This window comes from Aptenodytes patagonicus, chromosome 3, assembly GCF_965638725.1.
Source record: "Aptenodytes patagonicus chromosome 3, bAptPat1.pri.cur, whole genome shotgun sequence".
Classification (NCBI taxonomy): Eukaryota; Metazoa; Chordata; class Aves; order Sphenisciformes; family Spheniscidae; genus Aptenodytes; species Aptenodytes patagonicus.
In genome coordinates, this window is record NC_134951.1 from 73,068,490 (window position 1) to 73,084,245 (window position 15,756).

General features: G+C 42.3%; 1 protein-coding gene across 1 annotated transcript in view; it reads left to right on the forward strand.

The window, feature by feature from the left end:
• The first annotated feature begins 12,971 nt into the window (after positions 1–12,971).
• The window catches only part of IPCEF1 (interaction protein for cytohesin exchange factors 1), a 60,190-nt gene continuing 57,405 nt past the window's right edge, over positions 12,972–15,756 (forward strand). Inside the window, exon 1 of the mRNA XM_076333823.1 lies at positions 12,972–13,018. The gene's annotated coding sequence lies outside the window, so the exon portion shown is untranslated. The remainder of the gene's footprint in view (positions 13,019–15,756) is intronic.

Sequence of the window (15,756 nt, forward strand, 5' to 3'; positions counted from 1 at the left end):
TTTGTGGTAACAGAAGTGGTCAGGGTCTAGATCTTATTTCTGTTTAATTCTCCTGGATTAGAATGTGCACAGTTCTTCTTACTGGAGAAGGGGGAAGGAAACAGTTTGAGCTGTGGTGCGGAAAAATTGTGTAAAGAGAGGCTCAAGGTTTGTGGTTTGCAATGTTTCCACTGCCTGCTCCATTGTGCGCATATAGAGTGTGGTCTCTTTGGGGACAAAATATGCGCGCTGTTGTCACCTTTTGCAGCAGAAGGATGAGTAGACAGCTGCAGGAGGGAAAGTCTCTGCGGGGTTGTAATCATTGGAACAAAGCTGTTATCTTCTACAGATTTTGGTAGAGTCAGATTTACATGTGGCACTTCTTTCAAAATATCTTCCTACATATTTCCCAAGAGCTTTTTAGCTGTATGTAATGTTCCTTTTGGATTTCCGTGTATGTGATAGGGCAGGATTGGGAAAGGATACTTAAATATTTAATCTGACTGCCATTCATGGGATTAAAAATTGGTTATAACTAGTGCTTTCTTGATTACCTTATATAACTGGAATCTCTAACATTTTACACAACTGAATGCTGTTCCAGCATAACCAGCTTCTACCACGCTTTGGTTAGATAGAGCTGATGGAGTTGTGCACAGAAACTAGGTGTCTTCTTACACTGTCTTTATCTCATCTCGGAGCATAAGAAGTCCAAAGGAGCCTCCCACTGAAACCTGAGCTCTCCAAAGGGCGAGCCCTGCATGCACGTGTAGGTGCCTGCTTCCCTTTCTGCTGGAGGAGGTCACTCCACCAGCTGTCACGTTCTGGTCTCTAAACCAGCACTTCATCCAGCTGTAACACAGTGGCTGGGTCAGGGAGTGTGCTGCTGATATAAATCTTCCATGGTCCAGTGAGTAGTTAAGTTAAACACGCTATGGCTGGTGGAGGCTGGGTCATACACTGGTTCAAATTTTTTATGTGGGTTTAGGCTATAGAGAAATCTTGAACTGCTTCACTTGAGTGTTTCTGGCAGGCAGCCTAAGGGATGGGATAGAAAGGCTTTTGTAAATACACTGCTGTACAAACGTATGCTTAATGTGTGCACGTATATATAGTATGTATTAAACAAGTAGCTTGCACAGCAGAAGAGCCGAGCAGCTGTTCTGCATGTGGCTGGGGCATGGTCCTGCTTCCCAGCAGAGCCCAGCCCTTGCCCTCTCCTGCCGGGTGTCGCCAGCCCCAGAGCACGGCAGCAGCAGCACCCTGCTGTGGCCTCCCTGGCTCCCTGCGGCCGTGCTGGAGCTGCAGGGGGAGCAGTGCCCCAAGCCCTGCTTTGGGGTGAAGAAGTTGTTGTTGTTGTTGTTGTTGTTGTTGTTGTTGTTGTTGATCTTCCAGCTCAGGATTTCTGAGAAAGCAAACATCAGCACTTAATCTATAGGGATTTTCCTTCTGAGTGTGGACAAAAGCTCTCAGTTATAAAGATTGTTTAGCAGGAAGCACTTATTGAGAAGAAAGAAAACATCCTGGATAAAATTTGAATTCCAGATGTCAGTAACAGAAAAGAAGGTGGTTAGGGGGAATGCCAAAGAAAGCACTGCATCTCTCATCTTCATTAGGTTAAGCAAGTGTAGCTCCATTACTGTCAATACCATAAATGACTCCTTCCTGAAAGGATTAACAAGGCAACCCATAAGATATGAATTTTCAGGTAAGCCTGAGCAATGCACAGCAGCCTGGTATAAGACGTAAGAACCACTTTTCAGTAAGAACCACAGTGATTTAAAATTCAGCATCAGGCTGGTAGTTAAGAAACAAAATAAGGTAACTTTAAAGAGCGGACCTAAATGATATGAAAACGTGTGTTGAGAGAAAAATAAGAGGAGCAGCTATAAAAGGACTGTTTGAAATGGCATCAAGGCTGTTTAAATGTGCCATCACTAGAAACTAAGAGTAAATGTTTACCACCTGTCAAGGAAGATTTAAAAAGTACCAATAATAAAATTAGTATGTGTAAACAGCGAATTACAAGAGTCTATCAGAAATAAAAAGATGTTTGTCAAAAAATGGAAGTCACATCCAATAGAGTAAAATGGAAAAGACCATAAGTTCTGGTAAATAGTTGTTAGTTGTCTTGGTTTGATTGCTAAAGTCATAAAAAATGGGGGACACACCAAAATCCTTTCAGATCATCAAAAACAGAAACCAGAGAAGGTTTTGATACTGTTTGAGTTGTAAAAGAAGTGGGAAAAGATGACAAGACCATAAGAAACAGTGTTAAATGAGTCCTTGTACTAAATGTTTCTAGAGGAGAGCCTTTTTGTGTGAATGAAATCTGAGGAACTGTCTCAAACTGAAATACTACAAGGATATCTTTTTAAAAGAAGTAAGCAAAAAAGGCTGATAGATCATTAGCCTTTGGCAACTGGCAGTATTGATGCAGAATTCTAAAGCAACTGGGAAAAGGAAATGCTAAATTATATACAGTGGTATGTAACTTATTAGCTGAATTAATTACAGGGTACCAAAGGAATAGAAAGTGGCAAATTAATAACCAGATGGATTCACAAGTACCAAGTGAGAGTAATCCTAACTTTGAGTTTTTTGGGGTAAAGATGACATTTTTCACAAACCCAGAGTTATTTGGATTAATGAGCAAACCTGACCCAAAGGTGCATCTGGTTGATAGAGGATGTAGTGCCATAGGTGGGTTAATTCAGATCAGGAGTACACTTCTGAAGCAAATCTCCTGATTATCCCCACTTACCTTGCTGTGGTTCACACAGTAGACTGATCTCACGTTATACGAAATGAGTATAAAATTAAACCAGATGTGCTCCAGAAGTGCACTGCTTAATCAGTCCATGAGACTAGACTATGGCTACTCATTTGCAATACTTGCGTGCGTGTCAGATCCTTGGCATCACTTATTTTGCTCTACAAATTCATCGTTGTTGGCCTGCTGCACTACTTGCCCAGGTACATATCGGTGCAGTGGACTTGGATTTCCAGAAATCTTTTGGCAGGACTATTGCCAAAGGCTTGTGACAGCTAGACAGCTACAGGTCTTTTGTGGGTTAACAGCTAATTAAAAGATGGGAAGTGAAGGTCAGAAAAAAGGTACGGAAAAGGGGAACTAGGGTTTCGGTACATTGGGGCTCCTCAGCTTGAAAAAGAGGATTGAGAGGTAATGTGATAAAGGTCTGCCAGTTGTGACTGGCACAGAGGTGGTTACAGGGCGGCAGTGAATACTCATTTTTTAATAGGAAAACTAATATGCACCATTTATTAAAAAAAAAAAACAAAACCCAAAACCAACCAAAACCAAAAAGCCCCAACCAAACAAAAAACCACAACAAACCTGACAGTAAATTTAAGGAAAAAGGAAGTACTTTTTCACACACCACACAATTAAATTCTGGGAGTTGGTGTGGATTTTGTCTTGCTGAATGTATAAATGAGTTCAAAAAGCAAGGAGAAAAGTTTCTGGAAGGAGAGGCTGTTGAGAGCTGTTGCATACAACGAAGCTGTGCAAATCTTCCTTCAGGATGTGCCCAGACTGTGGAATGGCAGAAGTCCCCATGGAGGCCTCTCTTTACATTGTCTCTATTCCTGTGCTCTCTATTTTGGTATCTGCTGTTGGCCATTGTCAGAGACAGGGTCTGGGATTACCTTTACTCTGATCCAGTTCAGAGCATTAAATAAAAATTCCAAATTTATTTCCTTTTCAAACCTGACATGTAAGTAATTCAGAAAAAATAATCCATGAGATCAATTTTCTTCAGCTTGTTATCAAAGATACAGGTGCTTCACCTCTGCATCCCCTTGGGACACCCATATTATCCATACTTCTTTTTATATAGTAGCCTGTCCTGGTTTTGGCTGGGATAATTTCCTTCCTAGTAGCTGGTACAGTGCTGTGTTTTGGATTTAGGATGAGAATGATGTTGATAACACACCGATGTTTTAGATGTTTTAGTTGTTGCTAAGCAGTGCTTACACTAGTCAAGGACTTTCCAGCTTCTTATGCCCTGCCAGCCAGAAGCTGGGAGGGGGCACAGCCAGGACAGCTGACCCAAACTGGCCCAAGGGACATTCCATACCATGTGACGTCATGCTCAGTACGTAAACTGGGGGGAGTTGGCTGGGGGGCAGTGACCGCTGCTCGGGAACTGGCTGGGCATCCATTGGTGGGTGGTGAGCAATTGCATTGTGCATCACTTGCTTTGTATATTCTTTTATCATTATTATTATTATTGTTATTATTATTATTTTCCCTTCCTTTTCTGTCCTATTAAACTGTCTTTATCTCAACCCATGAATTTTACTTTTTTTTTTTTCCTGATTCTCTCCCCCATCCCACTGGGGCAGGGGGAGTGAGCAAACGGCTGTGTGGCGTTTAGCTGCCTGCCGGGTTAAACCACAAGATAGCCTTGGGCCAAGGACTCTAGAAAGTGTCAGGGATGAAATCTGCACAAGTATGCTCTTGAACAACGTTGCATTGCCTTGTAACAGCCAAGGAAGCTTGCTTTAATTCTGGAGATCCTGCTGGTGCTGTGAAGACTTGCGCAGGGCCTCTCAGACTTGTGCACCACCTGTAACCTCACCTGCAGAATCTTGCTGTAGTATCCAGCTGTGGGAAGTGCCTTGCTCATACTGTCTCTGTGTCAGCCTTGGGAGCGACGTTGCCCTGGGCATTTGGGCCAAAGCTCAGTGGTAGCAGGGAGGTGGCTGGTGGGGTGCGGGGCAGGTGGAGGAGTGCTTTGCCAAGGAGTAAGACAAGCAAGAACGCCCATAGGATACCTTGGTAGTTTCTGGCTGTGGGGAGCACCGGGGACGTTACAGCTGTGGTTACAACTGTTGTAGCAGGCTGTACCACAGGAAGGGAACTACTTTCAAGTGATGACACTGGGGAAAACACGTAGAGCTCCTTAGAGAGCTGAAATTGGAAGCCAGGTGGGTGGGTGTCTTAGCAAGCAGAAACTGCCCGGGGGGCTGTGGAGAACTCCTCAAAAGATATGGTGCTCTTCTAAGTTTCAAAGGTCCTTTGAACTCTTCAGCAAAGAACTGGTGCAGGCTCTTGGAGAAAAGGTGTGTGGCAAAGCAGGAATCTGTACCATTGGCTTGTCTAATCACATCTTCTGTCTTGCCTTCCCACTTCCCCTTTTTCACTCTTTCCATAACCATTCACTTTTGTTCCCCTTCATCTCTTTTTTTGAATAGACAAGGAATTTCTATATAACAGGAGCTGTTGGAACTAAAAATACCATATGTGAGCTTGAAGTGGTTTTTTTTTTTTTTTTTTTTGAAGTGCTGTTATGCCCAAACCCTTGCATGATGAGTTGTTTGAGTCTCAGCAGCTGCTTATAGAGGTGGAACAACTCTGTAAGAGTAGCGGGGGGGTGGAGGAGCTCTGAGCCCTGCTTGAAGTGTCGAAGGACGGTGTGTGGCAACGCCACTGAGTCACACTGGCTGCGGGGGCGGAGAGCAGCAGAAGGGCTCTTCGTCTGCTTTGTTTCCAATGGCTTGAATCTTGCTGCTTTCAGAGGAGCTTGCCCAAAGACTGGTCAGTTCCGGTATAAAAGGAAAACAAATTTCTGCTAGTTGGTGATGAGCTTGAAAGTTAGAGTTGACAATACCATAGATAACATTGTCTTTTTAATCAAGGAATATTTGGAAGGCTTTTCTGAGAGCTGGTTAAGCAATTGCTCCCTTATGACAAAGCGGAAATGATTGGGGTATCCTCAGTGTGCCTGCACAGGAAGTTTTCAGTGCTTTTGCACAGAATTGCTGTCATTAACAATGTGAAAGTGTTGGTAGAGGTGTCACACAATTTCTTAGGGTTTTGTTTCTTTAGTGAGGGTACAATCTAGTCCTAACATTTTTCACGTGCCTCATCTATACAATGGGCTTAAGTGAGCTGTCTTCCTTTTAAGGTGTTCAGAGATCTCCAGACTTAAGTCTTTACCAAGGTGAAGTGCTCTGTTGAGGCACATGTGAGCCTCGAAGAAAAATGCCTTGGTAAAAAAGGAACGAGTCTCAATTACATTTCTTGAAGCCTAGTGCTTAGGTACTAGCATAGGAGCCTATTCAAAATAGAGAGAGATATTTTAACCACTAGACCACAATGACTCAAATGTTTACTAAGATGTATCACAAAATGCTTTTATTCCCTTCTCTCACCTTATGGCTGACTTGATGATGAAAAATGCAAATAAGCTGGGGGAGCGGCGGAAGGGTAAAAATCATAGCTCGGCAGAAAGAGTGACTGGAAAGCATCCTTCACCCTCCTCATCCTGGTATGTTTGTTGCTGTGCCAGGGACAAATGCTGTGGGGGAGGAAGAGAAAGAAAGAGGAAGTAGCAATTGCGGATGCTTTGCAACCTCAGCAGAAAATACTGATGAGAAATGACAAACACGCAGCTGATGCTGGTGCTCTTCCTGGTGAACGTGTCGGCATTGCTGCATCACCCCCTTTGCTCCTTGGAGGTGTGAGAGCTCAGCAGTCAGCTTCCCTCAGCCCAAGAACACACACAAAGGAAACAAGCCTGGATGGAACTTGATTTGGGAAATTCAGTTAATCCACATGAATATAGACGATGTGTATACACCTAATGATAGTATCATTTGAAAAGCCATTACTTGATAAATAGATATGCAAACAAAAAGACCACGGTATGTCAGTCTTTTCTTACCAATGTTTCAAAAATTGACCTTTTGCAAGTTAAAGATTTTTGAAGGTGGTGATTAGGCTCTGCGTTTCAGATGGCTGTATCGTGACAGTATTTGAATTTAAATGCAGCTCATGTGACCCTAAAGTATGATTGAATTCAATGCACTCTCGGTGACTTACATACAAAGTCATTAAAGTTTATTGATGAATTGTTGATGAAGTGTTGAATTTGATGACACAAGTCAATGGCTGCATTGGCTTTTTATCTATTTATCTTACAGCTGGAATGGGACATCCTTCTTTTGGGTTCTTTGTAAGTAATTAAATAGGCTAGCCTTAGGAAGCCTAAAGCACAACTCTAGAGTTATTTGAAAGAATAAATTTGATATGTGAAAAAAAATTTTTTTCAGAAGACTTTCAAACACTTTAAAATATTTCCATTTTCAAGAAATATACTAGTTTTTTTCCTTTTTAACTTTTGCTTTTGCAAAATGACCCTGTGTTTGGAATAGAAACAGTTGAGCGAGAATGCAAAAAGTGTGTGTATTGTTGGTTTATTTTTCCTATTTAACTATTTTTTTCTTCTCAAGTGTTACATCCAGCAACTACCTTCTTTTCTCGAATATTTTTTTAAATATGAAATAGTTGTATAAAGGTCTTATTCCTTTTTCTGTCTGTGAAAAACATGCTTTAAAAACTTTAAGTTTGGATGACTTGGCAGAACAACTGAAATGTATGAAGGAGCCGGATGTGTTGGCCTAGTGAGAAAAGAAAACTTCTAAAGGAGCGTATTTTTGAAGGTGTATAGTCTCAGTTTATTACCGTATCCCTAACAGTGGTATTTTGTGGTTGGATTTTAGCATAGATTTTTACAAGTGTGCTCAAGTACACAGGTCCTCCTAAACTTGTGTTTGTATTCATACATGTCCTGCTTTTTGAAAATATATGCATCTTTCTACTTCTGGGAAGACTCTTTAATATCTTCGCTACAGGTTTGTGGATGATCTGCTGGTCAGAGGTAGGTTTGGATCTAACAGGGAATGACAGGCTCATTGCACCACCCAGGTTGGAGGGGAGCTCAGGAGCTCTCAGTCCAAACTCCTGCTTACAACAAGCTCAGCTGTGAGCTCAGACCAGCTCGCTCAGGGCTTTATCCTGTCCAGTCTTGAAAACCTCCAAGGATGGAGACTGCACAACCTCTCTGGGTGACCGGTCCCACCGTCCTCATGGGTAAAGAGGTTTTCTTTATATTCAGTCTGAAGCTCTCCTGTTTCTATTTCTGCCTGTTGTGTCTCACCCTTCTGCCATGCCCCACTGGGAAGAGCCCATCTCCATCACCTTGCTGACCCCCCTCATAGGTGGTAGAGGGCTGCTGTTAGATGGCCCCTGAAGCTGTCCATTCTCTAAGCTGGAAATGTCCCAGTCCCCCAGCTTCTCGCAGGACCAATGCTCCAGCTCCAACCATCTTGGTGTCCCCTGCTGAGCTTGTTCCAGTTTGTCACCATCTTTCCTATACTGGGGGAGTCCCAGACTGGATACAGTATTTAGATGTGGTTCAAACCAAGCAAAGAGGGATAATTATGCCCCTAGATTTCCTGGCTATGCTCCCATCAATATAGTCCAGGATGCTGCTGGCCTTCTTGCAAGCCCACCACACTCCCAGTGTATCTGGAACACCCAGTTTCTGTCACAGGGTTATTGATGAAATTGTCCATGTGAATATTTACAATGGGAAGCTGTTGCAGGCTTTCTGGCAGGTCAATGCATTTTGAAGGTATACAGCCAAAACAAGCAGCAGTAGCATTAATATGACCGGAACTGCTGAAGGCTTTTTATCAGAGATGAAAGGAAAGCAGTGGCATAAGGTTGTGCAAGACATCACTTTGAAGCAAAGACTGGGATTTAGGATTCTGTACATATGTTAAACTCCTTGATTAGTATAGTGCTGCAATAAAACCAGTGTCTAATGTTTAACTTTGGCAACTGTTTGTTTTCAAGGCATTTAAGCACTTTTCTGGTCACTTTAAAGATGTTCTGTTTTTCTTTTCTGATAATGCTGTCATTATAAAGATAGCTAATATACTGCCCTCCCGTGAAACATTTAATCTGAGGAACTCCAAACGCTTTAGAGGTATTAATTAGCAAATTTTCATAACATTCCTCCATGTAGGTAATTACTGTGCACCTCCTTTAAAAGTGTGGAGGTAAAGCTGTGGAAGTGGTCGGTTCAAAGTCAAGCGAGTCGGGGCTGGAGCCTTCAAGTGCTTGTTCCCTGCTCAAAGGCTGCCAGTCCCATGTCGTCCATCAGCATTTTATTCTCAAAGTCTCACACTGGGATTCAGCCAAGTGGTAGAGGTAAAAACATAGCTGACTTCCTCTCCTTTCATTTTGCAAATAATGCTTCTACAAGGTTGACTTGATCTAAGGGAGGGAGAAATACAAAACTGAAGTGATGTGTACAAAACTCAACCGTTCTCTCAACACTGGAGTGTTCAAGGGCTGGTTAGTGCTCTCAGTTTCAAGTCCACTTCATTATGTGAAACAAGTTAAAATAGCAAAGAAACGTCACAGAGGAAGCTGGAACATCTTTATTGCTTAGAAGGAAAACTTTATGGTAGTGGGAGTTGCTAGCTTTCAATCATAAATGTTAAGTGCCAGCAGCAACTGGTTTGCATGTAACAGATGGGTATGGCAAATATGAATCACACTGGTTGACAGAGACTCATCTCATCCCACTTGTGGTCTCCGCAGCCTGTGGCAGAAGTCATGCAACCAATAGGGTTAGTTTGTAAGTGATATGTAATCTGCTCAGTGGCTTTCCCATACGTTTTGGTACATTCCTTGGTTACTTAGTTGGCTGAATAGGCAAAGGAAGGCTCAAATGATACCTTACTTTCCTGTCTGGTAAGAAACAAATACTCACAGAGCATTTTTGAATAAAAAAGATAGTGTCTAATGGGATTCCATTGCAAATAAGCTGCAAACTGGGCCACTTTTTTCCTGATTCCTGTGACAACTGCTGCTCGGCTCAAGGAGAAAATACAGACGCTATGTCTTCAATTTTCAACCAGACAGATGTGTTTTCCCTCGTGTAATGCCCAGATCCAATGGATTTGAAATCTGCTGTAGGAACACAATGGAAAAGTAGTTTAACCTGCCTGCTTTCACCAAGCCTTACTCTTCTCATATCTGTGAGCTGCCCTCATGTTCCTGGTACATATGATTTTGGTTATTCTGCTTCCACAATCCTCTGCTTCCCCACGGGGAGCTTGCCAGATAAATGGAAATTGGCAATTCCTAAATTTTTGTGGTTACTCCCCCCCCCCTAAATTTTCTTGTGTCCTGTAGCCATGTTGCCAAGCTGTCAAGGACTTGGAAGTCCCTTCAGAAATCTCTCTTCTGCTCCAGCCTCCCGCACCTACCTGGATGGAAGCCTAGTGATTTCTACAGCATGTATTTGCACAATTTTATGCATCATTTTTTAACTCTTTGCATCACTCATCCTGCTGAAATTTTTATTCCTGTGATGTGTAACACCTGCCTCAAAAGTTGGTGAAGGTCTCTTTGTGTGAGAGTGGCCATAAGAAGCTAGTAAAACTGAGAGAATAATTTTCTTATGCTGTGAAATTTGCTGTGTATATTTCAACCTAATTTTCCTGGAAATTACCTTATTTTTTGCTCTCTGCACGCAGTGAATCACTATTTGCTCTGCTTCACAGAGTAATATTTTCAATTCTGCACCAACTTCCAGACTCAGTTCACTCACAGCAGTGAGTTCCAAATACTGTGCTCAAACCCACTTCCTTCTGTCCATTTTATCACCTTTAATTGTTTGTTCCTTCCCTTTTGTGTTTTATATGTCTGAGAAATTGTTGTATTATCCCTATATAAATAATAACTTTAAATATTTATGTTGAATCCCTTATCAGTTATTCCACATTACAAAGCATTGTTTGTATTAAAATCCATCTTCCTACAGGAGCTTTTTTTTCCCCTGGCAATTCTTGATCATTCTTTTAACTCTTTGCTGTTTAGTCTTACAGAATTCTTTCTATTGTTTTTTGGTGATGGTTATTTTACATAATATTCCACATAAAACTGCCATTGAGTTAAACAAAAGCATTCTTAAACCCATTATATTATTCACCATTCCTTTCCTCATTTGTCTGAACATCTTGTTCTGTTTTTGACCACAGCTGAACACTAAGCAGAAGCTGCCTTTGAACATGTCATACACCTCCTTTTTTAAGTTTATTTGCAACAGCAGAGCTATTAATTAGTTAATTAGTTCAGTATTTTCCACTTCAAATGTTATTAATGGAAATTTAACAACAAAGGTGCATATACTTACCTTTGTCTTACTGTCTGTCTTCAAATGATACATTGGGAAGAAGTCTTTACAGACATCACCTTAGCTATGGATTGGAAAAGTGGAAAATGACTCCATTGGTAAAGGGCGGGGGGGCGGGAAGAGAAAACAACATAAAATAAGTTTATTAGTATATTCTGAAGGATATACGAGTGCTTTCCAACACTGATACAAAGTACCATATGCATGCAATACAAATACCAGTCACCGAATGTGATGCATTGAGTTACATAGTCAATAGCTAAAAAGCAAACTAAATTTAAAAAAAAAAAAAAGGGTGTGTAGCCATAATGGAAACTTTCCTCAAATTTGTCTGTTTGAGGGTGATCTCTATCTTGGTTGGAAGCAGTTGAGGATGTGGCACTTCTCCCCTGCCTACGGTGGCACCAGCTCTAAGGTGGATGGGCTATGAGTGCATTGTACTGGCACATCCCCCTCCCACAAAAGATTAATCTTTGTAGCAAAATATCTTCTTCTGGGTGCACGTGAGGTACTTAAAACAATGTATGTTGCTCAGTGTGAACAAGACTTTCAAGTTACTCCCCATAGACTGACATGAGTCATCCGTTTTCTATGTCCTTATGCTTCGGCCAAGACTACTAGAAAGCCTTATAATTATAACAACTGGCATTCGTGGCATCAGCAAGGCCCAAATTAAATTTCTTCTGGGTGTCCTACAGGTGGCACTGTAATTTCAGTGTCATGAATAGTAAAGCATTCAGGTCTCTGGATGTCTCCTTTACCTGCCTTTGGGCCCTGGAATTTCCATGCCGCAGCAGAGAGAGATGTGAGGAAACACAGGAGAATCCCTAGGTAGCAGCATCCCTCCCTCCTGCTTTGAAGAAACCGGTCTGTAATATTCCAGTGAGTCAAAAAGCAAAAACTCACTTCAAAGCATGCAATGATCTACCTTATTTTTATCAATGCCTATCACTTTGAAGAAGGATGACATCTGAGTGTGTGCTCTGTCTTTTCTAGGCTAATGTGATACGTGAAATAAGTGTAGTTGTGTGGAGAGAGCAATAAAAATTTAGATATTTGTGCTATAGTTAGATGTGTATTCATTCTTGAAGTCCGTACACCTGTGGTTGAAACGTTGACTACACAAGCCAAAAAAGTACCCAAAACTACAAGGCCCTGATTTTTACTTTTCTTTGTTCCCCAAGCCTAGTGAAAATGTAATTTATAGTAACAGCTGTCTCATATTTTGAGTAGGGCTATTAATTTTGGCTTGCCATTGCATCAGGTAGTAAAAAATGAAAAATGGGAAATAAAGACTGTTGATTTGAAATTATTAGACCCATGTGCTCTTCTGCAGACCTTGCTGTCAGCCACATCCCTGCTTAGATGGTGTTTCCTGGGACACACCTTGCAGGTGACCCAGAAAAACCAAACCGGTAGCGCTTCATGCCCCATCCTTCCTTTTGTCCCGAGGGCTCCCCAGCCTCGGTGTGGCTGGGCTCGGGCTGCCCTGAGCTCTCCCGCACCTCAGGGTGCAGGGTTGGATCCTGGAGGGCCCCCAGGAGACTGAGGCTGAAAGGGCACTCTGGGGAACGGGTTAGAAACAGGGACTGCGCTGAGGCTTGGATAGTGCGATTTGTTACGGGGCACCTACAATAGGCTTTCTCCTGTCTCCCACAATGCACTCTGAGCCTCCTCTCAGAAATATTTGATAACATAGTTTTTAAACTAATTTCCATTTGTGAAACAAAAAATTAAAAAAACTAGCTATCTGGGAATATTTCTAATTTTTGTAGTCTCGTCCCCTACCCCATTTCTACCTAGCTCGGTTCTAGTATTAATAGATCTGGCAGGCATGGCTTTTAGCACTTGCTTTGATGCCTGGCTTGTGGTTTGCATAGTCATGACTTGTAAAAGAGACACCAGTTTCCTCTTGGGCAATTTCAGCGTTGCAGCCAATTTCTGTAAGTTTCCTCTCTGCTTTGCGAGGTGTGGGAGTTGATGGGACAAGTGTGGCTGTTTGTCAGAATTCCTTGCTGGTAAGGTTGTGGTTTATTTCTTTCCTCTTAAGTGACAAACGTTAGCTGTTTCTGTCTAATGACATCTAATTTTTTTTTTTTTTTAAATATGGTTTTAGCTGATGAGAAACAATGCTTTCTTGGTACAATAAAGGAAGTTCACGCTGGCAAGTAATTGCTGCTTTTTATAAGGGCTGCGCAAAAGATCTTATGCTTCCCCCTCCTGCCCTTTTGGTTAAAAAATGCAAATGGATTACTTAAAAATAATGAAATAATTAGAAATAATGGAGTTTGTAGAGTGAGGACAAGTTACAGCAGGTATGGCAATGATTCCTATTTTGGACAAGTTTAACTCAGTTATGTTTTAAGATCCATCAAAGGACTCGGTGACAGTCTAGTCATGACTGTTTCATGTAAATCGGATATTTGTGAAGACAAGTGTGTAATATGGAAATGGAAGCAATTCCTTTATTGATTTTACGTTCCTAGAGAAAAATGTGCAAATCTAGTATCATGTAAAGATTATTTAAGTTGCACTATGGGGGTAGACTGTAATGTCTAATGACTGGTGACAGCACTCAGCAGATTGATTTCTGTTTTTAATGTGAAAAGAATTTTAGAATACATTAATTTTAATGTTTTTCTTATAGATGTGAAATTGTGTGAGTAAAGACACAGCAAAAGTACTATGTGAATGGGCTTACCCATACTGTGAACAAAAGGACAGCTGGAATTAAAATCTCCTGTCCTTTGCACTGAAACAGAAACCCCAAAACCCTGACTGCATCTCCAGACTAGAGTTTTCTTCAACAGAATGTGTCTCTGGCGAAAGCTGAGATTAACAGCTTGTTTAACCATTCACTTACCTACTTGCGTCCAACAAGTCCTTTTTGGGGTGTAAGGGAATATCTTTCTTTGCTGGGCTCAATTATATAAATTTGAGTTCTTGGAAGGTTTATTATCCCTGCTCAGGCGCTGCGGTTCAGTTCAGCAGGTTTTTCCTGTCTGCCAGTTATGCCAACATTTACTGGTTTGTGACAATTCATAAAGAAGGGAGAAATTGCTTGGTAACTTCTCATGAAATGGCCTTTCTGTACCTTCCCCCATGGTGAATTTTTTACGCTTTCTAGAGGCGAAAAGTGCCTCTCCGGGAAGGAGAGACTCCCACCATGCCCCTCTTCTGGCGTTGACTCTGGTGACACAGTCGCACATGGTTTGATCAGCCCTGCGGCATGGAGGAGGCTGCGTGCCCCTCGGGTCAGGGATGCTGAAGCTCTCTGCTTTCAAATGCTGCATCGCTTTGACTTTGCCCAGCGTGCTGCCTCACCGCTGCCCCTGAGAGAGCGGTCTGCTCCTTGAAGCAGAGAGTGGGTCGTTGCACACTGCGTTCCAACACCTGCTTTCTATTGGAAAGTCATACTGGTTTCGAAGATGGGAAAGGTGAAAGGGCACATTAAAATGTATACTGTCTGCAAAAGTAAGCTTCACAACAGCATCTGTACCAGAGCCAGGAAGAAACAGGGTGACGGAAAGCTCTCTTTCACTCTATAAATGGCAAGAGCTGTTAATGCCAGGCTGCTAATGTTCACATGAACTTTTTGTGCAAGCTGCTTGCAACTTGGCCCCATGCATGGCGGGAGACCTGATTTCTTGCGGGGCTGACCAGTGGCCAGGAAGCAGCATTTGCATCTCACTTCTTGGAGTGCGTTTCCCTGAGTGGGTGCAGCAGCCAGGTGCTGCATGCTCAGCATGGCGTGCTCTCCACCAGTGTCTGTGCGGTCGATGTGAGGTGGCTGGGGAAGGCATCGAGCTGACATGGGCTGAAAAGCTTCCACAGTTGTTAAGATGCTCTCTGTTTTGTCCTTGTTAATTCCTGATGTTTCCCCTTGCCCCCCCACAAATCCATCCCTTCCACATTCCTACATGATCTAGCTAAACTAACAGCGACTCGATTGTGGGTGAATAGGATGAAGACTGGTTTGGATAAAGATGCAACAGTAGGACACTGTACAGACAAAGAGTACTGTGCATTCACTTGATTAAATGGTATGGATGTGCAACCTGCTGCTAATCAGCTTGTCATGTGGAGGTTCCAGCAGATTCTCAGTTGCTGTTGGATCCTGAGGTAGGAGCAGTAACCCAGAGAGAGGGCTGTGTCGATAATTGACAAGTTGAATAGTTTCACTATTTTGTGTGAGGAACTGTCTTCAAGGGATCACTCAACCACCTGCTAACACACCTAGAACTATTTATGGGCTTGGAGAAAGTGTCCTGCTTGATGCATCACTTATTGCTAATGAAATCACGCTGAGTGTGGTTATACAATCACTGAACGGGGAGATGGGCACTGAGGTAATGTTGCATGTGAAACTATACCTATTACCTCTTTCTGCATCTCAATTTCCTTCTCAGCTGAACCAGAGCCACATTTCTATTTTTTAAGGATTTTTCTGAAAAGCAATACATGCAGTTAAAGGCACAGTTCATCAAAGTGCGTATGTGCACTTTTTACGTTCAGCGTATGGCTGCCCTCCAGTGTCTGCCTCCTTTGCTTTTGCTATGGGGCATGTCTGGCGTAGGTCCCATGAATAGACTGAATTCTTCTGCCACAATGAGTGTGTCTGTCCTTCTTTAGCTCTGTCTATCACCTGCCTCTGGCTTAGCTGAGTCACGCTTTCTCTGTGCATACACTTTCAGTTGTCCCCATGTTCTTGCCTCTTTCCTCTCCAAACAGATTTTGCTGATGGATGATTCCCGCC